A 25,438-nucleotide genomic window follows, 5' to 3' on the forward strand; every position below is an offset into this window, starting at 1 on the left:
ACCGGGACCAACTAGGCGGGACTAAAGGGGGTACCCTTTAGTCCCGGTTCAAAGATAAACCGGGCCTAAAGGCGTCGACACGTGGTGCGGCCAGGGAGCTCGCGGTAGAAGGGCTTTGGTCCCGGTTCGTGGTACGAACCGGGCCTATGTTTCTCTGCCGCGGCAGAGAATTGCTATTTCTCTGCCGCGGCACAGATTTGGGCTGTACCAGCGTTTCTGCGCCGCGGCAGAAAGCAGGCGTTTCTCTGCCGCTGCAGAGTTTCAGCAATGCATATATATATCATTCAAGAAACCACAAAAAATCGTCGTGAATATATATAGACATCGTCAACAGTACACGACATAGTCAACACAGTACACGTAATGCATGCATATTTACAATACAACATGTCCTGAACGAATATCCTCCGCCGTCACGATCTTCCGATAGTGCTCTCCACCTGGGGTAAGGACCTCGGTAATAAAGAATCCCGCGATTTCCTCTTGAATTGCTTTTATTTGATCCGCTGTTATGAGAGTGTCCCGCAGGCGTGTCATCTATATTTAAAAAAGGAGATCAATACATGAATGGAACTCAATACAATAGATGGTACTAATTAAGATTAATTGTGAAAATTTGTTATCGTACACGAGTGTGGTGTATTTGGGCATCCCCACCCTTGGGACAGGACATGTCACGCATGAAGGTGCAGACGTAGTATCCACATAAGTTATTCCCTTGTTCCTGCCTCATACACTTTACGAAAAAATAGTTCGATCAAACTAATAATCAAGCATCGTATTGAAAGTAAATATCATATATAAAGTTTCACGGACATAGCTATATATATAGTACTACTTACAGGGTAATCTCTAAATGTAAGCTCCGGTTTCCATTCACCCGGAACAGTATTGATGAACCGTTTCCAAGCCCTGCCCGGCAAAAAATAATGAGTAAATGAGTAATTGATTAGTTGATGATATCTTTGAATTAGAGCAGATGAAGATGCCAATACGAAATTGATTGAAACTACCTCTGGAGGATGGCAGCCATGTCCGCCCATTCCGCATATTCTTTACGTTTCGAGTCCATGACGTTTACGACTCCAAGGTGAAGATCAATGATTAGGAGAATAAAGTGGAAACTGCACAAGCATAGCTCAATGATTACGAGAATAAAGTGGAAGGTGCACAAGCATAATGTATGTTATATATAACACTCACTTGAAGTTGTAGGGAAAGAATATATCCTCTTTGTCTGCTTGCTTCTCTAAAAACATTACGATGTTGTCCTCTGTGTCCTTGGGGTACCGTCGAACCGTAACTTCATGAACTGTGTTTGGGTCTATGAACCCCATCTGTAGGAGCTTGCCTCTTTTGTATTCCAGCTTCTTCATTCTGCATAATTAAATGTATAGCGTACACAAAGAATATAATGAGGATAATTGTTAGTGCAAATGAATGAGCTACAAACTTAATTACACAAATAAATCACTTACAGGCAGTAGCAACTGATGACAGCTTTGTCGAGGGCGTCTTGATTGAATAACTGAAACAGTTCTTCTAACTCAATGTTTATCTCGTCTTCCCCCCGGAAGTAATGCTCATCTCTAAGATACACCGTGATGTAGCTTTCACATCTTCGACAGGCTTTCAGGTACCAGTCATGCAACCTTCGCATCTGAGTCCCTAGACGCGCGAGCTCGCCGGGTTTGACGAGATCGGATCCGTATCTATACTTGTTTACCACTTGAGCCGTTGGATAGTAATCTTCGTACTCAACTGATGCTCCCTGAGCTCTAGCCGCCCGTTCGATCATCGATGCCGTCTCTGGATCATGATATGGCTCCACGATGAAGTGGGGTGCGGCCTGAATGTCCTCTTTGTCCAAGGCTGGGCGACTTTTTTGCTTCTTTGCTCGCTCTAGAGGACTGTCCAAGAGAGCGGTCATAATCAGCTCTCAGCTCAGGTCTCTTCATTCTCGTCTCGGCAAAGTGCTTCACCATCTGCGGTGGAATAAACATCTTCTTCGGCGCAGCTTGCAAGAAACGCCTTTTGCTCTTCGATCTGCTCATGTGGCAACACCTCGCGAGTCTGTTCCCTCATTGGAGTTGATGATCTCTTCGGAGCTGTAGGAGGTGCCGCGGACCGCTTCCTCTTTTGCTTAGGTGGAAGCGGCGGAGTCTCCTGACGAGGAGGAGGAGGCGGCGGAGTATTTTCACGCGGAGGAGACTGGTCATGGATAGGGGAATCATCATCGCGCAGAGGAGAATCATCACGCGGAGGAGAGCTGCACGGGTGGCGGAGGAGGCGGAGGTGGCCTGCTTGTTGGCTTCTCACCTAGAAACACAATGTTCTCCTTCCGCCATTGCACGGTGGTTCTACGGGCTTCTCCCAGTTCTTTGATTTCCCCATCTTCACCTGCAGGGTGCTCAAGCACCAACCCCTCATACTCTCTCAACACTTCATCCACCATCACAACAAGAAAGTCGTCTTGGACCGGACGGCAATGGTAAGACCTTGTAGGTAAGAGGATGCCGACCGCCGCCTTGAAGGATAGGTTGAAAACTTTAACATGCAGCTCACAAGGACGGCTCTCAGTGAGATCATCCACGGGGGGGTAGCGAGGAGGCTCGACCACCTGGTCATCATCATCATCATTATCCACCTGCTGAGAGGAAGCCACGCTGCTTTTCCGGTGTGGTTGAGATTGCAGCGGGGCGATGGCATTGAGCAGTGCAGGATCTACAGCCTGCCCCCGAGCCATCTGAGATGTAAGTACTTGGGTTACCATGGTTAATTGGGCTTGCATGGTGCTCATACCCTCCTCTAAGTTAGCCAGGCGGTCTGTTTCCCTTGCCTTCCTCCTCTCATGGCTTTTATCAGGAAATCTCTTCCTTTCCGCAGGAAAGCCATACTTCCACGGAACGGAGCCTGCTGTGCCTCGTGTTCGTCCGCCGTGTTCTTTGTTCCCAAGGGCGCGTGTCAGCTCATCGTTCTCTCTTTCGGGCTGGAACAACCCCGCCTCCACGTCCCTATGTGCTTTTTCCAGGGCATCAATGGGAACCTTCAGATGAGCTTTCTTATAGATGCACTTCCCTGTTTCTGGATCCAACGTTCCCCCAATCCCGTAGAACCACTCCTTGCACCGTTCGATCCAACCGTGTGTCCCTAATCTGATCCCTTTACTGGTCAGTTCCGCCTCAGCCTGCACCGCCACTTAGGACGGTTAGCCACTGTATCCACCTGGACCCAGAATTTGGTGATATAGCTTCAACGCAGCATTTGCCTTATTTATTTCCGACCTTCTCTTAAATTCTTCGACTCCGTGCTGTACTTCACGAATTCGTCCAGTGATTTTTTACCTTCTCACTGTCCGGAGTCTTCTTTAACTTGATAAGGCGGCGCAATCTTTTCTTGTGGCTCTTGAATAGTTCGGCCATCTTCTTCTTGCCAAACTCGCGGAGGGCCTGCTCCATCTTGGCCTTCTCAGCGTCACCCCCCTCTTCGGGTACTATGTTGAAATGTGACATGAGCTTGTTCATAATGCTGTTTTTGGCTACATCATCGATATAAAGACCTTGAGCTTCTTCCTCTGCAGACAGCACTAGTCCCTTCGGCTTGTGCCATTCTCGAACGGTGATCGGGACGTGGTCCCTAACAAGCACTCCGCCTTGAGCTATAAATGACTTTGCACCTTTCTCTGGAGCAATCGGTTTACCATCCTTCTCGATGTGGGTGATGTCGTGCCTAACACCGTCATCCAACTTTTTGGCCGGGCCTCGCTTCCTCGACTTTACGTAAGAAGTGCTCGATCCGGAGGGCTAAAAAAGAAATAGTTCATAGTCAGTACAATTTCATTAGTTAATGCATCTAGTCAATCAACAGCGGCTTAATTAATTTATATACCTCGGTGATAACTACAGTTCGGGAGCCATTATGATGATCTTGTTCCTCACCGGCGCCACTAGGATCTTCTTCCTCAATATCCTCCGCTCCCTCACCGGAGTCATTCAAATAAGTTGCGGTGACATCGTCACCGCCATCATCTGGAATAACGTCGTCGTCGCGATCATCCAGAGTACCGTTTGCTATGAGTTCCTCCATGAAATTTTCTTGAATTTCATCTCTCTCCATGCTTTCTACAACGACCTGCAAGCTATACATAGGAACCATCATATGATCAAATTAAGGATAATGTAAAACTGAAAATGGAGTTACATATGTGTAGTTCTTAACTAAGGATCGATAATATAGTGCTGAAAGCAGATACTGCAGTTACATGCATACATAGATCGGGTTCATGTTTATTTAACCCTAATATATATCAATCACTACTACAACCACTCAACCGCGCAGACCGGGTCCTAGAGGGCGCCGACCGGGTCCTGAGCCGCGCTGGGTGTGCCCCCAAAGCCACGGAACAACAACGGGAGCATAGCTAACATGAGATCCCCGCATAACGCTCCATCCGGTCCTATACATGTTGTCTAACGCGTACATGTAACGGCGAACGTGCTGGTCCTCCGCTTCAATGCGCTGAGCTACCTCCTCCGGCGGGGCCGGCTCCCTCTGAAACAACCGTGGCCCATAAGACCTCCACCAAAGAATATCCGGGTCGACAACGGGACCCGGATTCCGCACCAAGGTGCGCGACCCGGAAGCTAAGACCTCCCAGTGCCACCCCGGCGGAGCCCAGTCCCGGACCTCCCCCATCTGCTCCATCTCCTCGGTGAGAGTCAGACCACGGCCCGCCGGCTGTCGCTGTCGCGGCATCGTAGCTACGAAAACAAATCATATATGTACTAATATAAATAAAAAACATGATCTTGTGCTAAATAAAAAACTTCACTACTTTTGTACTAACGCCGCGTTCCACGACCCCGGATCGATCGATCCGGATCGGGGGTCTGGAACGACAGCGGGAGCGGTAGCGGGAATTGAATGACCCTGTTATGGGTGCGTCGGCAGGGGCGCCGGCAGTACCGGCACCGCCACGGACTCGGCGCTCCTCCTCGCTCGCTCTTTCTCTATTTCGCGACCCTAAGTCTATGTCGCGGCGGCATCGCTACGGACTCGGCACCGCCACGGTCTAAGTTGTCGGCGCACGCGGGGGGCGGCGCCGACACAAATGAATCTATTTTGTAACTTTTCTAACTTTTTTCTAACTAATTTTACTAACTTTTTTCTAACTAATTTTACTAACACTAACTAACTAATTTTCTAACTTTTCTCTAACTAATTTTACTAACACTAATTTTACTAACACACTAACTAATTTTACTAACACCTAACACATTAACTAATTTTACTAACACACTAATTTTACTAACACCTAACACATTAACTAATTTTACTAACACACCTAATACTAACAATAATCTAACAATTTCTAAAAATCTAACAATTTCTAATACTAACAATAATCCAAAATTTCTAAAAATCTAAAAATCTAACAATTTCTAATACTAACAATAATCTAACAATCTAAAAAACTAAAAAAAAGGGTGTGGCCGGGGCTCACCTTGCTTGGCGCCAGCGGAGATCGAGGACGTCGGCAATCGGCGCGCGGTGGAGAGGAAGGAGAGGCGGGCGCGGGCGACGGCGGCGCGGTGGAGAGGAAGACGACGGCGGCGGGCGGAGGGCGCCGGCAGCGGCACCCGGCGCGCGTCGGCGGGCGGCAGCGGACGAGGCCGGGGCGCGCGCTCGGCGGCAGGAGGGGAGGTGGCGTCGGCGGCGGCGGAGGACGGCGTCGGTGGCGGCGAACGGTGGTGGCTACGGCGCGGCGCGGCGCGGGAGGGCGGCAGCGGCGTGGGCGCACGGGCGGCGAGCTCGGCGGCTTCGTGCAACGCGTGCGGCTTCGTCTCCGCGGGATTGATCTCCGCGGAGACGAAGTGTTTTCTTTTATACCCCCTTTGGACCCGGTGCGTGTTACAAACCGGGTCCAAAGGCTTTGGACCCGGTTTGTAATACAAACCGGGACAAAAGGCCATTTTTCTTGCGTTTTTCGCTGCGCGCGCAAAAAAGGCCTTTAGTCCCGGTTTGTAATACAAACCGGGTCCAAAGGCCACTTTTTTAAAAAAATTTCATTCCCGCCTTATTTCAAATGAAAAAAAGCCACCGCACTGCCACACGTGTCCACCGCCGCCACCGCCGTGTAGTGGCCACTGTCGCCACCGCCACCGCCAGCCACCACCGTCACCGCCATGTACGGGCCACCGCCGTGTACTGCCCACCACCGCCACCGCCATGTGCGGCCACCACCGCCACCGCCACACGTGTCCCTTCCCCATGCCACGTGTCGCCGCCGCTTCCACGTGCCTCGCCCACCGCCACCGCCACACGTGTCCCTTCCCCGTGCCACGTGTCGCCGCCGCTTCCACGTGCCTCGCCCCGCCGTCACCGCCATGTACGGGCCACCGCCGTGTACTGCCCACCACCGCCACCGCCACCGCCTGGCCACCACCGTCACCGCCACTGCCTGGCCACCACCGTCACCGCCATGTACGGGCCACCGCCGTGTACTGCCCTTCCCCGTGCCACGATATGCGCCGCCGCTTCCACGTGCCTCGCCCGCCGTCACCGCCATGTACGGCCACCGCCGTGTACTGCCCACCACCGCCACCGCCGTGTATCAGCCACCGTCGGCACCGCCGTGCTGCCCACCACCGCCACCGCCACCGCCTGGCCACCACCGTCACCGCCATGTACGGGCCACCGCCGTGTCACTGCCCACCACCGCCACCGCCACACGTGTCCCTTCCCGTGCCACGTGTCGCCGCCGCTTCCACGTGCCTCGCCCGCCGCCACCGCCATGTACGGGCCACCGCCGTGTACTGCCCACCACCGCCACCGCCGTGTATCGGCCACCGCCGGCACCGCCGTGTCGCCCACCCCCGCCACCGCCACCGCCTGGCCACCACCGTCACCGCCATGTACGGGCCACCGCCGTGTACTGCCCACCACCGCCACCGCCACACGTGTCCCTTCCCCGTGCCACGTGTCGCCGCCGCTTCCACGTGCCACCTGTTGCCGCCGCTTCCACGTGCCACGCCCCGCCGCTTCCCCGCGCCACCTGTCGCCAAACTTGCCGCGTCGCTGTGCTATAAAGCGCCGCGTGCGCGCGGAACCACACGTCGCCGTCGCCTCCGTTCATTCGCCGCTGGATGCCGCCGCGCGTCGCGGCTCGTCCGGTTTCCGTGGCGTCCGGCGCGACCGAACGGTAGGTTCTACGCCGAGATGCGTGCCGGTGGCTTCCGGCTCACCCTCGGCACGTACAACACCCCGGAGCTGGCGGCGCGCGCTTACGACGCGGCCGCATGGCGATTTCGGCGGCCACGGTGCGACATGAACTTCCCAGACGTCGAATCGCTAGAGGAGGCGGAGTTCCTCGCGCTGACGCCGTGCCTCATCGACGACGAGGACCGTCGCCGCCACCGCCAGGTGCAGCGCCGGATCGCAATCGCCGAGCACGACCGAGGGAGTTGATGCGCCGGTGGAGGGCGCAGTTCCCCAACGACGTCGACAACACCGCCGCGTTCTTCGCTGACCTCCGGGCACAACGCAGGTCCAACAGGCGCCATCGTCGGGCCGTCGCCGTGTTCGAGCTCGATAACCCGAATACAACTTGGGCCGACAACGACCCTCGGTGGGACGACATTTGGACCGAGACAACCTCCGACGACGAGTAGATCGACTAGACTAGTTGTTTATCTATTTTATTGTATTTTCAATAAAGTCGTTGTGGCAGACGCTGATGATGAGAAAAGTTTCCCGCCAGATTACATGTGGAATTAAAGTACAGAACTCAGCTGAAAATTAATTAAGATACATGGCCAGATAGTACTCGTGCCTAGCCCTATAGTACTCGTGCCTAGCTCAACTGAAAATTAATTAAGATACATGGCCAGATTCGACTGTTCGAGTCATTCAGTCATACTCGTGCCTAGCCCTATAGTACTCGCCACTGTAGTCGTCGTAGTCGCCGTCATCATCGTCGCTGGCATCGGGGTCGCGGTAGTCAAACCTCCCGGCGGGAGAGCACGCGTGGGCTGGGACCGAGGGTAGCGCAGGCGGGGGCCACGGTGGGCCATGACGCCTCTGGAGAGAGTTCGGTCGCGCCACCACAGCCCGATGGCCGGCCTCGTTGAAGTTCGAAGGAGGCGGGCCGCCGTCCTCGTGCTCGGCGAGCGCCCTCTCACACCGATTGATGAAGAAGCTCTCCCAAGTCGGGCTGTAGTCGGGATGCCATCGGGGATTCCTCCGCTGCTCTGGCGTGAGCTCGAAGTAGTAGTGGTTCGTGATGGCCATCTCGCGCGCCACACCTAGAGGGACAGAGGGACCGGTACCCCTCCGACGCTCGGCAACCAGCCGGTAGGGACGCGGTAGCCCGGCGGGCAGGGGTAGTTCGACGCGCAAAGCGCCTCCGCCTCCCGGAGGGTTAGAGATACGATGGAAGCCATGTGACCTGGTGATGAGGTTTGCGAGATATGAGTCTAGATGTGATAGGTAAATGGAGGCCAAGCCAACATATATATAGTGAAAAAAAGGCGGGAGGACGTAGCCTGGAAGCATAGGAAAGAGCGGTAAGAAAAATAGGCGGGAACGCAGTGGCGCCAAAAACTGTCGGTGGGATAAGGACGTGTGGGTAACCTTCGGTCCCGGCTGGTGGGTACAACCGGGCCTAAAGATCCTTTGTGGTGTCATCTCACCAAACTGTCGGTGCGCTAAGGACGTCTGGGTAACCCTTCGTCCCGGCTGGTGGGTACAACCGGGACTAAAGATGTCGACAGGATAAGAACGCATGGGTGGACGCACCGGCTCGAAGAGATAAAGCATGTAGCGCACGACGCCTGTCGAAGGAACAAGACAAAGTAGAAGAGGTGCCGTGCCTATAAAAGGAGCATCGATACGCCTTGCCAAGCCCCTGAACGACTACATCTCATCTAACAGTGTTGGGGAAAGGGTTGGGAAATCTCCCGTGGCGCATCTCCACTTTTAATATCTTACATACAGTTACATGATTACACAAAAATAAATGGGAAATTGATTGCCATGTTGAGATACTCATTTGTGCCATGAACATTCTTCAATTAACTTGATGTTGGAGCGTCGTCATAATTTAATTAATCTTCTTCGGCCGTAACCATGGAGCATCTTCATCATTTAACTTGATGCTTGGATCAATGTTCACTCTGAAGGGTGGAATTTCATCAAACTGATTATAATCTTCTCGACATGTCTGTCTTGTCCTCCACTCCCACGATGTTTCTTTTTCCGTAAAGAACTATGTGGCGCTTTGGCTCATCGTTTGATGTATTTGTTTCCTTATGTTTCCTTTTTTCTTGGTTTGGTAGACATATCCTTCACATAGAAAACCTGTGCCAAATCCTTCGCAAGGACGAATTTTTCGTCTATATAACAAAGATTGTTGAGATCCACCGTTGTCAGTCCATACAACTGGTCGACCGGAACCCCGCCGCCCGTTTGGTGGCCCCAGTTGCACCGAACCAAAGGGACCTTACCCGAAGGTCCATACTCCCGTTCCCATATATCCTCTATGTAACCATAATATGTGTCATTTGGGCCTTCATTCATTATTGCATCAAAGCGGACACCACTGTTTTGGTTGGTGCTCTTTATCTTGGGCGATCGTGTAAAATGTATTCCCATTTATCTCGTACCCTTGGAAAGTCACTACGATCGAAGATGGTGTCTCAGGGCCAAAGAAGTACAACTGATCTTCAATATGTTTGTTATTCAGAGATGTTTTTGCAACCAACCGCCGAAAGTCGACATGTGTTCACGTCTAATCCAATCGTTCGACCGCCCGGGTTCGGGAGCGTAGAAAGTTCTTGTGGTCACCGATATACGGAGCCACCAAGGTGGAACTTTGTAGGACCGTGTAGTGTGCTTGAGTCAAAGAAATCCCGTCCCTACATATCATTGATTTCCTTCCTAGCGTGCCTTTTCCACTTAGTCTCCCTTCATGCCGCGATTCAGAACACCAATCGGCTTAAGGTCGGGAATAAAGTCAACACAGAATTCAATGACCTCCTCTGCTCCATAGCCCTTGGAGATGCTTCCTTCGGCCTAGCACGGTTATGAACATATTTCTTCAAGACTCCCATGAACCTCTCGAAGGGGAACATATTGTGTAGAAACACAGACCGAGAATGGAAATCTCATCGACCAGGTGAACGAGGAGATGTGTCATAATATTGAAGAAGGATGGTGGGAACACCAGCTCAAAACTAACGAGACATTGGACCACATCATTCTGCAACCTCGGTAGAATTTCTGGATTTATTACCTTCTCGAGAAATTGCATTGAGGAATGCACATAGCTTCACAATGGGCAAGTCGAACATTTTTCCGGTAGAAGCCCCCTCAATGCAACTCAATGCAATCGGAAGCAACTGTGTCATTATCACGTGATGGTCATGAGACTTCAAGTTCGGAATGTTTTCTTCTCCATATTTATTATTCCCTTTATATTGGAGGAGAAGCCGACGGGACCTTGATACTGCTAAGACATTCAAAAAATATTTCCTTCTCTCGCTTTTGTAAGAGCGTAGCTGGATAAATGACGTCCTTTAACTCTCTCATGCAGCTTTTTGGGGTCTTTCCAACGTTGTTGGTCCTCCCGTGCTTCTCGGTGTATCTTTTGTCTTCCCGTACACACCCGTAAAGCCTAGCAGGTTCACGCAAAGATTCTTCGTCACGTGCATCACATCGATTGAAGAGCGGACCTCTAAGACTTCCCAATAGGGTAGATCCCAAAATATAGATTTCTTCTTCCACATGGGCGCGTGTCCGGCATCGTCATTCGGAATGCACCGTCCGCCAGACCCTTTCCAAATATTACATCTAGATCCTTGACCATACCAAATATATCAACACCATCACGATGGGAGGCTTCCTCCGGTGATCAGCCTCACCGTTGTAATGCTTGCCTTTCTTTCTTACGGGATGGGTAAGCCTAAGAAATCGACGATGCCCCGTGTACATGACCTTCTCGACCTTTTTCCAAATAATCACCTTCGAGCTCATGTAAACAAAGTGTGTGCATGCATTGTATCCCTTGTTTGACTGTCCTGAAATGTTACCAAGAGCAGGCCAGTCATTGATGGTTACGAAAGCATCGCTCTTAGGTCAAATTCCTCCCGCTTGTGCTCGTCCCACACACGTACACCGCTAGGGACCACACCTGTAGAAGTTCTTCGACTAATGGCTTCAGTGTACACATCAATGTCGTTCCCGGGTTGCTTCGGGCCTTGTATGAGCACCGGCATCATAATGAACTTCCGCTTCATGCACAACCAAGGAGGAAGGTTATATATACAAAGAGTCACAAAGCCAGGTGCTATGGCTGCAGCTCTGCTCTCCAAAAGGATTCATGCCATCTCAGACCGAGACCAAACCGTAAGTTCCTTGCATCCCGTGCAAAGTTTGGGAACTCTCTATCGATTTTTCTCCATTGGGAGCCATCAGCAGGGTGCCTCAACATCACGTCTTTCTTACGGTCTTCTTTGTGCCATCGCAACAACCTAGCGTGCTCTTTATTTCTCGAACAAGCGTTTCAGGCCTGGTATTATAGGAGCATACCACATAACCTTGGCAGAACCCTCTTCCCGGGGTGCTCGCCTCAACATCACCAGGGTCATCTCGTCTGATCTTATACCGCAATGCAAAGGCACACCGGACATGCATCCAAATTCTCGTACTCATCGCGGTAGAGGATGCGATCATTAATGCATGCATGTATCTTTTGCACATCTAATCCTATAGGTCATACAATCTTCTTCGCTTCGTACGTCTTGGCGGGCAATTCGTTACCCCTTGGAAGCTTCCTCTTAATTATTGTCAAGCAACTTTCCAAATCCTGAGTCAGTGACACCGTTCTCTGCCTTCCATTGCAACAATTCCAGTGTGCTGCCTAGCTTTTTATGGCCATCTTCGCAAGTTGGGTATAACAATTTGTTGTGATCTTCTATCATCTTGTCGTAGGCCAACCTTTCCTTTTCAGTTTCACATTCTCTCCTTGCCTCAGCTAATGGCCCTACCAAGATCATCATCAGCAGTGCTCATCTCGGTGCCTCTTGATCTTCTACTTCATTGTCTTCATTGCCTTCTCGCAGATCATCGTATTCGTGGAAATTGGGATAACCGTCATCATCCTCTTCCTCTTCGTCATTGTCTTCCATCATAACCCCTCTTTCTCCGTGCTTGGTCCAACAATAGTAACTGGGCATGAAACCGGATCGCAGAAGGTGGCTGTGAATGAGACTCGAGCGAGCGTAATTTACGGTATTCTTGCAGTCCACACATGGACAATACATGAAGCCACCATTTTTGTTTGCCTCCGCCACGGCCATAAAATTATCCAGGCCCGCAGTGAACTCGTCAAACCGTCGGTCAATGTACATCCATTGCCGATTCATCTGCATGATATAATTAAGCTGATCAAAACCATTACCCAACATCACGATGTATATATACACATGCATTTTATCAATTGCAGATGAAAAGGATAAAGTTGTTAACCTCGATGAAGAAGAAAAAAGCAAGTTAAGTGTGGCTGGATTTGTGTAAACTCAAGTGGCAAATCCTCTTAAGCATTTCATCGAACACCTCTTGTGCATGTGAAGAAGAGAGGAGAGCAATACACCCCTCTTGTGAAGATAGTGAAAAAATGGCTAAGTGTGGCTCACACTTGGGCAGGGGCAAGGTTATATAGCCAGAGGGGGGCCTTTGGACCCGGTTTGTCATACAAACCGGGACTAAAGGGTTCCCCACGACTGACACGGCCTGCCGCGCCCTGCGGTGGACCCTTTAGTCCCGGTTTGTATGACAAACCGGGTCCAAAGGCCGCTACAGGACAGGCGCCAGCGGGTGGGGTCGTCCTGGGCAGAAACGAACCGGGTCCAATGGGGGCATTGGACCCGGTTTGGTTCAGCAGTGGGTCATTTGCTTGGGACCAAAGGCCTCTTCTCCACTAGTGTGAATGGTATGGAGAGCGTCATCCTTGGAGACAACACTGGTGTTGATTACTTGATATGATTTACATTTATGTTAGAAGTTAACATCCTAGGCATATATTTGCTTTAGATTGTACTCTTGTGTGGTTCACAACTTCATATTTAGTTTCTAGGTATCCGATAGCTCTCCTGATTATACTATTGTTGGTGGCGGAATATCGTGTTGACTTATTAGAAATGAAAAGGGACCCTTTTAGGACACTACGTGCCAATATTTGGTATATTCGTGAACAGAATCACGATAAATTCTATGTTTATATGTGCGATGTGTAGCGATGAAAAAAATATAAGAGACCGTAGCAACGCACGGGCATCAACTAGTCTTCATTACATGTGTATTTGTTCAACCCAAGTGCTAAAAAGTGCTTGGATGCTATGTGTCCAACCGAGCACTCGACTTTGGGCCGTCCGATCCGAAAGAAACATGCTAGATCGTGCCAGTCCGTGTCGCTTGGACGTCACCCGTCCAGACATACCGAGACCTGGGGCCCGACCATTCACCACCTGGCCCCGCATGACGTGTCGACGTATGAGCTAGGATTCCGGCGATTTCTCCCTTTCTGGCTCTCTCCATCTCTTGCTCCGTCTTTCCCATTTCCCCCCGATGACTACGGTCAAGTAATTTGCCGGTGATAGATCCGGATGATTACCCTGCCGAATCTAGCGGCGGCGAGTATGAGCTCGGGCTGCGGTAGAGAGAGCATCCCACGCGAGAGGGTGGGCAAGCTCTTCCTCAGATGGATTCTCGTGCGCGAGGTGGTTATAATTTGGCCGCGGTGGACCTCCTGTTTGCAACATCTTCAGATAGTGACGGTGTAGGGGTGGTGAGATTCAGAGATCTGCAAATATAGGTATGAAATAGCAAATCAAGTTAGTGATACCATGTTTTCTGTAATTTTTTGGGGCCTTGTAGATGGAATTTATCTTAGGATTTGCTCAGTTTTTTTAGCACAACATGAATTAGATTTCTTTTTTCTTAGGAACTAGTGCTTATTTGTATAGGTGAAAGTTATGTTAGCCCATCTGGTATGTTTTTTAGAGCTAAATGATGCATAAGATTGTTTATGGAGAATTAGTGTTGATTTGTATCCCTAGGAATTTTTGCAGCCATGTATAGGGATTTGTCAAGTTAGGGGGATCTGAGCGGGGAGAGATTAGATTCATAGTGTTTTCCATATGTCCCAGTGATTCATGGCGATTCAGCGGGATTTTGTCGCTTTTTTATGCTAAGGTAACTTGGTTTTTGATGTTAGCATGTCATGTTTAATCCTTTTTTTGTTTGGTAGCGGAGAGAGGCCGAACGAGAGGATGTGGAGCTCGGTGGCGGAGAGTGGTCGTACGCCTGGGCGTGGAGCTCAGTGGTGGCAGAGGAGCGAGTTTGACGGAACTGCAAGTTCCATCCAATTTTGTCTCGGGTGACTAGATCGAGAATATGAGGTAATCTCCTACAAAAAAATCCCAAGCAACTCATGGTTTGAATTTAATATGGTAGGTTCATCTACACAATCATCAGCAATTAGGTAGTTTATATTTCATCTGGGCGTGCTGATTTTGTCATGCGATTTTCCTGCTGCACTTTCCCCGAGGGATATTATGTGCACATTCATATGCCATGGAAACACAGTTTTTCTTTATGGTAATGGGCCTTAACCAGGAGCACGCCCTTTCCTTGTTCTGCATGAGTGGATCGAGCTGCAAGAGGGGTTGCTCATGTATGTGCTATGTAGATTGCTAGTACCTCTTAACTGAAACCAAAATGCAACTACTAGTACAACTAGTATCATGTGGATTTTATTTGCTAGCTACCTAGATAAAACTGTCCCAGAGATTGTACTTTGCATCTTGTTTCCCTTGACACTCCAGTTTTCCTTGAATGATGCAAAAATCCTGGTGATATCTGGCATTTACATTGAATTCATTCATCAATCTGGTGTCATACTGTCATTCAGCTGCAGCATGTAGTACTGAGCTATCACCATTTCTGATTAATATTTTTTTGGAGACAACTCACTAACTTGATGTTGTATCATCATTATCCGCGAGGTTCTCGCGCCAAATTTGTAATATGACTTGTAGTATGCACTACTATTAAGTTACAACCTTGAATAAAAACACTTTGTAGCTATTGTTAAAGATTGTGTTGGATGTGATATTTGATTTGTCAAGTCGCAAGGCTCCGATCCTCACTTATGTATGTCCTATAACAAATTCAAGGACAATATAGACATTACCCATCTCATAAGCCCGAGCTTATTGGAGCAACATGCACGAGTTAGATAACTTCGGTTAATTAAGTTGTATTGGAGTCTAGGTCATTTTCTTTGTTTATTGGAGCAACATGCACAGGTTGAATAATGTGGGTTAATTAAGTTGTGTTGTAAAAATGCCTAAGTTGTCGACCAAAATGGAGTAGGTTGGTTCTACCAACATGCATAAGTTGTGTTTTATAGTCTTGTTGGTTTTCTTTTTCTTTTTTGGAGCAACATGCACAAGTTGTATAGTTTGGGTTAATTAATTAAGTTGTATTGTCAACATGCCTAAGTTGACTACCGAAATGAAGTAAGTTGGTTCTACCAACATGCTTAAGTTGTGTTTTGTAGTCTTGTTGGTTTTCTTTTTCTTTTTTGGAGCAACATGCACAAGTTGGATAGTTTAGGTTAATTAAGTTTGTTGCCAACATGCCTAAGTTGCCTACCAAAATGAAGGGGTTCTACCAACATGCTTAAGTTGTGTTTTATAGTCTTGTTGGTTTTCTTTTTCTTTTTTGGAGCAACATGCAAGCTGGATAATTGGGTTAATTAAGTTGTATTGTCAACATGCCTAAGTTGACTACCGAAATGAATTAAGTTGGTTCTGCCAACATACTTCGGTCTGCTCCTTTTGAACATTGCTGGTGTATTTTTGGCTTTTTGCTGCTAATTGCTATGGTTGTGCTCCAACTTATTTTGGATCATTGCTATCCTAAATCACTAGACACGTAAGTGCTTCGATTTAGTCTGCATCATTGCAAACATGTCCAACTGCAAGTATCATTTCACATTCATGATAATGCATAGCATTGGCCTGACTTCAGAGTGGACATATTGTATTGTTTAGTTGTCACATGTTTTTATTTCGTCGGCGAAGTGAGTACTTTCACTATATATGCATAGATGGACTGTTTTCTCAAGGGGTATCTCTATAGGAGAAGTGAGCTGAATCTTCATAAAATCAAAAGATATGTAAAGGGTTACCATGATACTATATGTTTACAATCCTATAAAATTGTCAATCGCTGAAGTGACCCATTCAGCAATGTCGGTCTTGTTCTTCCGCTGGTGTTCACTTGTTTGAGCTGCTGCTACCGGCGGCGTCAAGGCACATTCCACCCAAGCGGGGCAATATCGGGGTAGAGGTCACCGCAGTAGGGAGATGATGATGCCACAATTACACCGACCAGGCAAACAATTTTGGTTACTTATCCCATGTTCAAATAACCTAGTTGTTTTTTTCCTTTTTGTACAAGTTTGTTTGACCATGGATGCTACCCCCGTTGCCAAATTCCCAAAATTACTAGAATATTTATTTTTAAATTGTAGATATGGTGAGATATCACAATGTTGCTGTTTTGTGTGTAATACATAGTTGTGTACTTGTTGTTAAGTTGTCCATCGACTGCTCTTTTATTGTTCTAAGTTGTTGCATGCACACTTGTTCCGCAACACACACTTAGTTGCTTTTTTATCTACTTGTAGTATGCGTATGACTTTCTTCTTCTTTTGAATTATGCATTGCACCTTCTTAGGTTCATGATGCTGCCTAAGTTGCTTATCATATTTGATTAAGTTGATCATCTACTTTAGATTAAGTTATTTTATGCTATCTCGTAAGTTGCAGTCAACAAAGTTGGAGGCACCTGTCCAACTAAGTTGATTCATCAGGCAAATTGTTTTATCAACTTATGCAAACACAGTAAGTTCTTTATCCCATTCCTTTAAGTTGTTTATTGTCCATTTATTAAGTTGATTTTTGCATATCCATGGACTAGGGTTATTCCTTTTGATTCACGGCGCAAATCAGTCGACTTAATAAGTTGTTTATGCCAATATAAGTTGCTTGGCTACTTTTATTAAGTTGCTTGTTGCTCCTTAGCAAAATTATTTTTATCACAATTTCACTATGTATGCATGTGCTAGGGGCGTTTTTACTTTTCTGTGTACACAATCATGTAAATAATTTACTTGCTGGCCTCATCTAACTAAGTTTGCTGCGATACTTTAGTTGAGTTTAGGGAGTTTTTCATACATGTTATTTTGCTAAAAAAAAGCAAGTTGTCTAGGTTCCATACTTTATATTTTTATGTCAAGTTGTATGTATGTCTTTTAGTTGGTGCTAAGTTGCTCACTGTTTACTGTTATGTTGTGTACAAAGTATCTGCTAAGCCGCTCAATGTTTTATCTGTGTACAAAGTAGTTGCTAAGTTACAGACAAAGAAGATCTTAAGTGTCATCTTAATTGCTCCTAAGTTTGCCCCCACTAAGACAACTAACTTTTGTAGTTAAGAAGCTTCTAAGTTGCCTATTTTTCAAGTTGTTGTTAAGTTGCTCCCTAATATCTGCTAGGTTGCTCCCTAATTTCTCCTAAGTTGTGTACAAAGTAGTTGCTAAGTCCCTGGGACCTCATCAATTATACCCAGGCTGTGCTATTGATGGATCTAATATGCACAAAAGTTCATGCTCAATTAATTTTGATTGTTGGTTTAAGGAACATGTTTATTCTAAAACCCTAGAGACATGAAGATCCTAATCTAGGAGTACAAGAATAAGAGAAATAAAGGGGGATATGGAAATTTAGGTTCCTGCGATATGATTACCTTCTTCGTTTTGTTTTCGTTTTAGAGCCAAGCCTTAAATCATGGAAAATCTGATGAATTGCAGGTTTAATGGAGAGCTGCAGGAGAGAAAGAAGAGAAACTGCTGGGAGGAGGCGTCACGTGGTCCTAGGCTGGGCCTGGTTAGGGTTGCACTAGCACGCGAGTGTTGGCCCTGGACAAGCGGGAACCTAATCAGGCACCCCGGAGCACGTGGGAGATTGGCTGCTGGCGTGCGTTGCTTTTTTTTTCGGCCAAGTGCTGGGTCGGACTAGCTAGCACCTGGATGTTGGGATGGACAAACCAGCACCGGATGCTAGCTAGCCGCGTCCTTGTTCAAAGTACCATGTGTATTCTTCAGTACCGCTCCCAAATCTCGGGTCACTTCCATATGCATTACATCACAGTAGTTGTTGGTTTTTATTACCTAAACATTCATGGATCTGCAAATTGGAGTTAGTCTTCAGTTACAATGAGGTGGGCTTGTTACTGATCCTCACCCAGCCTGTCAGTCTTCACAGAATTTTTGGTCTAATCTGCCATCAAACTTGGAGTGGTCCTATATAATAGGATTTTTTTGTTCATTATGGTTATCGCTTGTTAATTTCTGTAGCATAAACAAGATGAGAATGTGCTATTTTAGTGTAATCATGCGATGCTAACTAGGCAGATAAGAATGTGCTATTCAGTAACATTACTGTCACCAGGTGTTTTCTTGTAATGCGTGAGCGGGCATTGCTGTTATAGCTGTGAATCTGTTATATACTTTGGGAGAAATCTGGGATAAAGGAAGATGCTGCTTATGGATTCATTTACTAGTTAGTTCTGATGAGAATTCTTGCTTGTGCCAAGCACGTAGGTTTCCAGATTCCTTTTTTTGTGCCTGACAAGTTATAATTTTTCAGGAATCTGACAATAAATGGGGGGACGGAAGAATATGTCTGCATAGGACTTGGAGACAAAGAGCAAGTATCTAGCGGCAATGTTGCGCAGATGAGAAAATGTCAGTTGTTTGTATTCATGCTGTACCTAGGCTAGACTGGTGTCACTTGAGGTGAGCTCAAGCCTGAATCCAGCAAGGTTTTTTCTAGTTCAGTTTTGTGTTACAGTTTTAAATTGTTTTGTGGTCTAGTTGCATCGCTGCCAACCTAGAAATCCATAGTTCTTAGAAATACAAGCCCTAAATCATATTTCAATCCTCAAGGTAAATTTTGCCAGTAGCTAGTTGACTCTTTGGAAATGGGTATATCAAATACGAATAGCCGCTAACATGATGTATGAAATGTAGTTCAATTACCTATTATGTTGTACCATGATGTTATGACTCTGTCTTGTGAATTATGAATCAGTTTGCACCTGCTTATCTAATCTTGTTATTTGCAGGCCGCTGACAAATTAACCATATTCATGCCCGGAAAGGAAACTGTAAGCACATCATTTCATCTCTGTCGGCAGAAGAGCTTGGAAGATTGTTGGCTCGGATACAAGCAACAGGAGCTGACATAGTCAAGAATATTTTCAAATACTTGTGCACTGCCAAGTGAGTTTACTGTCTAAAACCTCTGCAATCTTTGTATCTTAGCTATGCACTAGTATGAGCTCTTTATGATTTTTTGTATTCATACTTATAATATTAGTCCAGAAGGCTGTTTACATGTAACTGAATCACAGATTTATTAGCTATGTGTTATAAATTAGGATTTTTTTACCACTGTACCACTGCCATAGACATGCTTTTATTTTGTACAGTTTAATATTGATTCATTTGCGTGATTATGTCCATGCTATTTCGTAAATTTTTATCCAGTTTGCTATTGATCATTCGATTTTGTTATGTTGGCAGTAGGCCTCGGGAAATTCAAATCGTCTCACGGGTGCATATGAACTCGTTGTGTGAAAATACATTTTAAAGTGTCAAAAAATTCTAAAATAAATTTTTACATGTATATTTAGACATTCTATGTTCGCACACAAGTTTTCGGAAAAAAAAGAATATTTTTGTGTCTCGTGAAAAAAGATAAATTTTGATGCTCCAACACAACTATGTACAGGACATTTTTTAATCTTTTTAATACATGCCACATAAAATGTTGTTTTCCCCCGAAAACTTGTGTACGAACATAGAATGTCAGGATGTACACCTGAAACTTTATTTCAGAATTTTTTTTGACATTTTAAATTATTTTTTATGCACCTATGAGCCAAAACGCCACCTCCGTAGGCCTCCCATAGAAAAAACATGTTAGAGGTACGTGCAGCAATTACGAACTTGTTAACCTTGGTCACATCAAGATCATTGACATCCCCAAGCAACCCTGTTTAGTGGGGGTTAATGGACCAGTATGCACAGACCATATCTTGACAATTTGATCATGGCCACCACTGATTAGCTTGCTACGTTATTCTGGAATATTATATATCCACACCCACCATCTACATTGTTATCTGCATGCTTTCCCATTTATTGCACACCCATTATGCTATTTGGACATTTCCATTTCTCCATTTTTGCAGTAGGCCAATAGCTACAAGCGAGACACTACTAAAACTTGGCTCGATGTTTATGTCTAGTTGGGAGGGCGGCGGATGGCTTTGGCGCAGCACAAAATGGTATACTGAGAGCACGTATGCTGCCTTAATGTTATTTCTGTTGCTTTTTTTGGAAGTGGGTATATGTAGATAACTGGAAATAAAGCAGTACACTTGTCCGGATACCAATAAAGGAAGCGGTATATGTGATGGACTGGCCCCTTGGCGTGTGTTTTGTTCACTTCAACAATTTCCACGGTGGGTTCAGTTTTGGCCTTAGCAGCATGTCCAAGGTCATCATCGAGCAACTTGCTTCCCCAATTACCACTAATTACTTCCCAATTGATATTTCTAGTTTGAGTAGGTCTTTTGCTTATTGGTTGGGTAAGCGATCTGACCCTGTGGTGACATTATCAAATTGCCTGACAGCGGGAAGCAGGGATGCAGCGGAGGATCTGAAGATGCAATGCAATGGTCGATATTGGAGCTACCGTCCACACCAAAGGCCTCAGACACCCAATGGCAGTGGCGCCTTGGCTCTTATCGGTGGCAGCAGCAGCAGCATCTTCCTACTGGAGATCAGCTCCCTGGGCAAGTCTCTCTGGCACTGGTTATTGCAATGCGCCGGAGAAAATTCTAGTGATAGTCAGAAGATAAGCTACGGTATGAGCTAGCGTGCAAGACAGTGACATAATTGTGTTGGTTAGCTGTGGTCTTTCCCAGGGTAGATAAGCTATGGGAGTAATCAGCGCCAGAAGCAAACTGTAATTAGTGGATCTAAATTATGGTGTTTGTTATGGTGTTTGCTACGGAATTCTTACGTTCTAGACAGCCGATTCAGTTCAGTTAGTACTGAATCCTTTGGTGTACAATAGAACAACATATGTTTGCCCAAATATTATTATGCCTTTTCCAAACAACTAACTGAGTCAGCCAGTCAGGTTGCTAACCATGCAAGCGACGTAAGAAAAATAAACAAGGCAAACGTAGGATAGCTGGAAAGTGACACTCGAGCCAGGCTAAACCACCTCTGTAGGGTGCGTGTGATGTAAAGGTCACTTTTTTGTTTTAAATTTTATTGTGCACTATTTTGGAATTCGCAAGCTGATAATTAGCTAGTCCGGCATATTAGTCTACCATATAAGCATGCATGTGCATATACTTAACCGCTAAGCTAGCTAGCAGACTTCAACTACAAAAGACCCGTCAGCTCTACAAACAAAAACTTTTAATCCGCTAGCTAGAGAGAGATATGTTAAAATTGGCATACATAAGAAATATGGGAAGTATGTACGACTTCCAGTACATCGGTTGTTTCTTCCAAAGATATTATGTTATCACACAAATCAACATCAGACCATGTAAAATATGGTATACGATGGGACATAAAAAATGTGAATTACAAAATGTCACTTAGGTGACATCAATCATTCTTGCAGTACAACAATTCCGGATATGATCTGCTAGATGACTCCAATAGAAGGAAGCATTCATAAGCAAGTAGTACATTACATGGACAGGACACGAGAATAAAGATATTCAGCTATATACAAGAGTGCAGTTTGTTTTAGGGAGAGTATGTACAAGGGGAGTTTCAAATCAAGTTTTTTAGATATGAATTTCCATCGGTCTGAACTTCTCCAAAGAATCGGGTAAAGGCCTGGTTTGATTCAAATCATTTAAGATGACGCAGGCGAGCTATGCTGATTCATCTCTGTCTGCAACACAAAAACTATTGATGAGAATTCACAAGACTAAAAGGATACCATCATAAGGCATTAAGTGGACTGAATGAAAATGCCGGGTCAATGTTACAATGAAGCTGACTCTCCAACGATCAAGGTCAACACGCTGTACTTGAAAGACAGAGCCAAAGCCTCACCACGTGAGCACTTTCTCACGCCAAGGGAAGCATTGCATATAACATTAGATCTGCCAGAGTTTGAAATGATTATAAAATAACAAATAGTCAGAATCAAAAAATAAAAACAAGGCATAAGTAATACTTACTCCATCAAACTTATGTCACATACGAAGATTTCCTGCAGAGCAAAGGCGCTAACAAGACTACAAGAAGAATCTGACACACTAATTTGTTCGGTGGAACTTCAAAGGAGAAAGTAGCTTGGAACTTAAATGTTTATTTCTCCTGCTGCTCTTCGGTGGTTGGGTTCCATGGAAGACAGTAGCGTAAGGAACAACCTTTGTTCTGGGATTTCCTCGACCTGGACCAATCTTTGAGGGACTCAAAACCATTGTCTACTAATGTTGGTGGTGGCCTTCCTAGCACTAACATCAGACCACATGCACAAAAGCAAGACAATAAGAGTTACTAAAACAACTAAAATAAGATGCACCTAAGACATGAAAAATAAAAATAAATTTATGAGGATGGTATTATTATATTCCCATTTTTGTTTAAATGTATGTAGCTGAGTCACCTAGTGTTATTTCTCAAACAGGAGCATCCTATCTAGAGCACATTATCCTAGTGAAAAATATACAGTAAACATGAACCGGCAGTGAAGCAATTGCATCAGTTCTAGGTAATCAGAAAACACTGACAAGGAAAATAGATACATGACTCTCCAACTGTTGTTGTTAAATAGGTGTTGCAGCTTGTTCGGGTTAAGGCGGAGCATGCCCAAGACAAGCTTGTGACTAACAAGGATGGAGCGTAATATTTGAAAACAACTCGAAATTGCTAGCACAAAGGCTGAATTTTCAGCAAACATTCAGGTCTGGCAGAAAAGAGGTACGAACCATTACAACATCAGATTTCTGGGAATATTTCAGAGAGTCTCTTGTATAAATCAGACAGTACAACTACCGTGTTCGGTTTCAGTAGAGGAGCTTTGTTCAGAATGGTAAATTGTTAATACATATGCAATGTCCTCGAATGGACATTTATTCCTGAGCTCCATCCCATGTTACTCAACTAGACCATAAAAGTCTGATAGGGAAAGGCATTTTATTGCCCTGATATTTTTATGTATATTACATGGATAGACAACCTAAGAAAATGATAATTGTAAAAGTAACTTTATTCTTGGATTCACTTTATATTCATTTTCAGAAAGTCGTTTTATCGTGTGCCGCAAGCTGAAAATGTTAACATGATAGATTGTGCTTTCGAGTTCCACTGTACTTGCTATTTGTTCTCTCTAGATCCAACTTTACTCATCCCTGTGCAAAAATGAAACACGTCCTGCCTCTCTTGGCTCTCGTATTTTTTTCAAAGGTGTTTAATCTACAGTTGGTTATACTCATTCTAATAGAATAATCTATCAATCCTAGAGTTTGACCTCTGAAATATGACATTTGCAAACTATTGAAGATGGGGATGAGAGAATAGTGGTTGGTAGTTTTAAGTTTTAAACTGAATCAGTGCATCTGCCTACCAGATGAACTGACCGGAAAGAGGCCAGGGGTAAGGTTAAGGATTTTCTTTGCATACCATGAAGAGTATGATGTAATTGACATCATCCTAGGTGATTTCACATACAAAAACTTTCACAGAACAGAATGGCCAGCTACCGTACCTCAGTGGCGGAGCCACGTCTAAGCTGCGTAGTCAAATGACTACACAGTTTTTTGACAAACAAGCTGAAAGTGTGTAGAAAAAATATTAAAAATTTATAGAAATACATGTGTTTGATTACACAACATCAAGCTGACAACACATGGTTGTTTTCCTGGCTCCGCTACTGCCGTACCTTACGTTGAAGTTCACCGGCGTTCTCCGCTCGCCGTGAATCGACCCACAACACAGCTCAGGGGGGTCTGCCACTCACTGCGATGCAACCCGCAACCACCACCCCCTGCACCGATGCTGAGGCCACTCTCAGCCACCACCCGCCGCGCGGACCGGCCAGGCTGCTGACGCGGTCACCACGCCGCCATTGCCCCAGACTGACCTGAGACCTACAGAGATCCAATAATGCATATGTTTATCATCATGTGTTCAATCTCGTATTGCTTAGTCTAATAGTGAACATTTGATGGGACCATAACAGGAAAGAATGGAGCTGAACCTGAGGAATCATAGACACACACACAATGACACAAGTACACAACATGATTAGTAGCTCTGTTTATGGGCATAAATAGAAAGAATGGTAGCTGAATTTGAGGCAGCCGTAGGTCTAATCTAGAGGCATAAGTTATTTTCGATTTGTCCATCTAATCTGACATATCGGACCAGATAGCCTCATCTATGCAAATTTGTGTTCAATCTTGGCTGACAAAGAAAAAAAGTGCACATATCAGGTTTTGCGGAGGCCATAATGAAATTCGTGCACGCTGATTAAACATGAGCAAAAGCTTCATGTACCTTGCAATTGCAGGGGATGCGCCAGTACGCACAGAATCTGAGGGTGAGGCCGCCGAAGTCACCAGCTACCGCCACCCAACGGCCGCTCGTCCCCTTCCGCTCGAGTGGATGTAAGTTCTGTTGAAGCCAATCACACCACGCCGCCATTGCCGCCGCTTCGGACGACCGACCACGTGGCTGCTGATTTCACCCGCCGACGAGGACGCTAACACAGTCAGCGCAGAGCACGCCTACCTCTCGCCGCTCGCTTGGACACCAAGCCTCCCTACCTCTCGCCGCCGAACGCCCACCCGCTCGCCGCTCGCAAGTTCTGATTCCCCAACCGCTCACTGCCGACACACTCCATCAGAAACCCAAGAAGAAAAGGAGTTGCGGGGGTAGTGGGCTAGCTCCCAACCACACGACCCATAAGAAACTGTCGGTGCAAAAATATTACACGAGGTACAGGTACTGCGACCTGAAGTGGTTTCAAAGTAGTAGCATTAATTTTTTTTCGTCGCTGCCAAAAAAAATTTACGACGCTTGAAGGTGCGCGCCGCGCGCGGGTCGGAAGAAGCAGCAGGTGGGAAGTCTGGCAGGGTGCAGAATAATATTCTACACCCAGAGAGTCAAACGACTCAACTTTATCTATAGATACACACGCATCTAATCCAAAAACTTAACTCTAAATTCATACAAATATGGATAAAGTACGTGTACATCATATTA

General features: G+C 46.1%; 2 long non-coding RNA genes across 19 annotated transcripts in view; one reads left to right on the plus strand and one right to left on the minus strand.

Annotated features, from left to right (window-relative positions):
* LOC127333509 (uncharacterized) overlaps window positions 1-21,317 on the plus strand; it is a 36,592-nt gene extending 15,275 nt beyond the window's left edge. For 4 of the 15 annotated variants that reach the window (XR_007871246.2, XR_011751929.1, XR_007871247.2 and 1 more), the window contains 8 exons: window positions 14,306-14,456; window positions 16,896-16,970; window positions 17,936-18,345; window positions 18,774-18,922; window positions 19,252-19,408; window positions 20,383-20,478; window positions 20,567-20,690; window positions 20,827-21,317. This is a non-coding gene — a long non-coding RNA (uncharacterized lncRNA). Of the gene's footprint in view, window positions 1-14,305; window positions 14,457-16,895; window positions 16,971-17,935; window positions 18,346-18,773; window positions 18,923-19,251; window positions 19,409-20,382; window positions 20,479-20,534; window positions 20,691-20,826 lie in introns of all 15 variants that reach the window. The other 11 variants (XR_011751935.1, XR_011751930.1, XR_011751936.1 and 8 more) reach the window with 11 other exon arrangements.
* Window positions 21,318-21,757: 440 nt separating this feature from the next.
* LOC127333507 (uncharacterized) lies at window positions 21,758-25,188 on the minus strand. 4 transcript variants are annotated; one of them, XR_007871242.2, is made up of 3 exons: window positions 24,731-25,174; window positions 22,408-24,321; window positions 21,758-22,329 (listed from the first exon to the last, which is right to left on the minus strand). It is a non-coding gene; the product is annotated as an uncharacterized lncRNA (long non-coding RNA). The 4 variants fall into 4 exon arrangements; XR_007871244.2 differs by having other exon boundaries at window positions 21,758-22,115; window positions 22,213-24,321; XR_007871243.2 differs by having other exon boundaries at window positions 21,758-22,686; window positions 23,940-24,321; window positions 24,731-25,164.
* Window positions 25,189-25,438: the final 250 nt, after the last annotated feature.

This window comes from Lolium perenne, chromosome 2 (assembly GCF_019359855.2).
Source record: "Lolium perenne isolate Kyuss_39 chromosome 2, Kyuss_2.0, whole genome shotgun sequence".
Classification (NCBI taxonomy): Eukaryota; Viridiplantae; Streptophyta; class Magnoliopsida; order Poales; family Poaceae; genus Lolium; species Lolium perenne.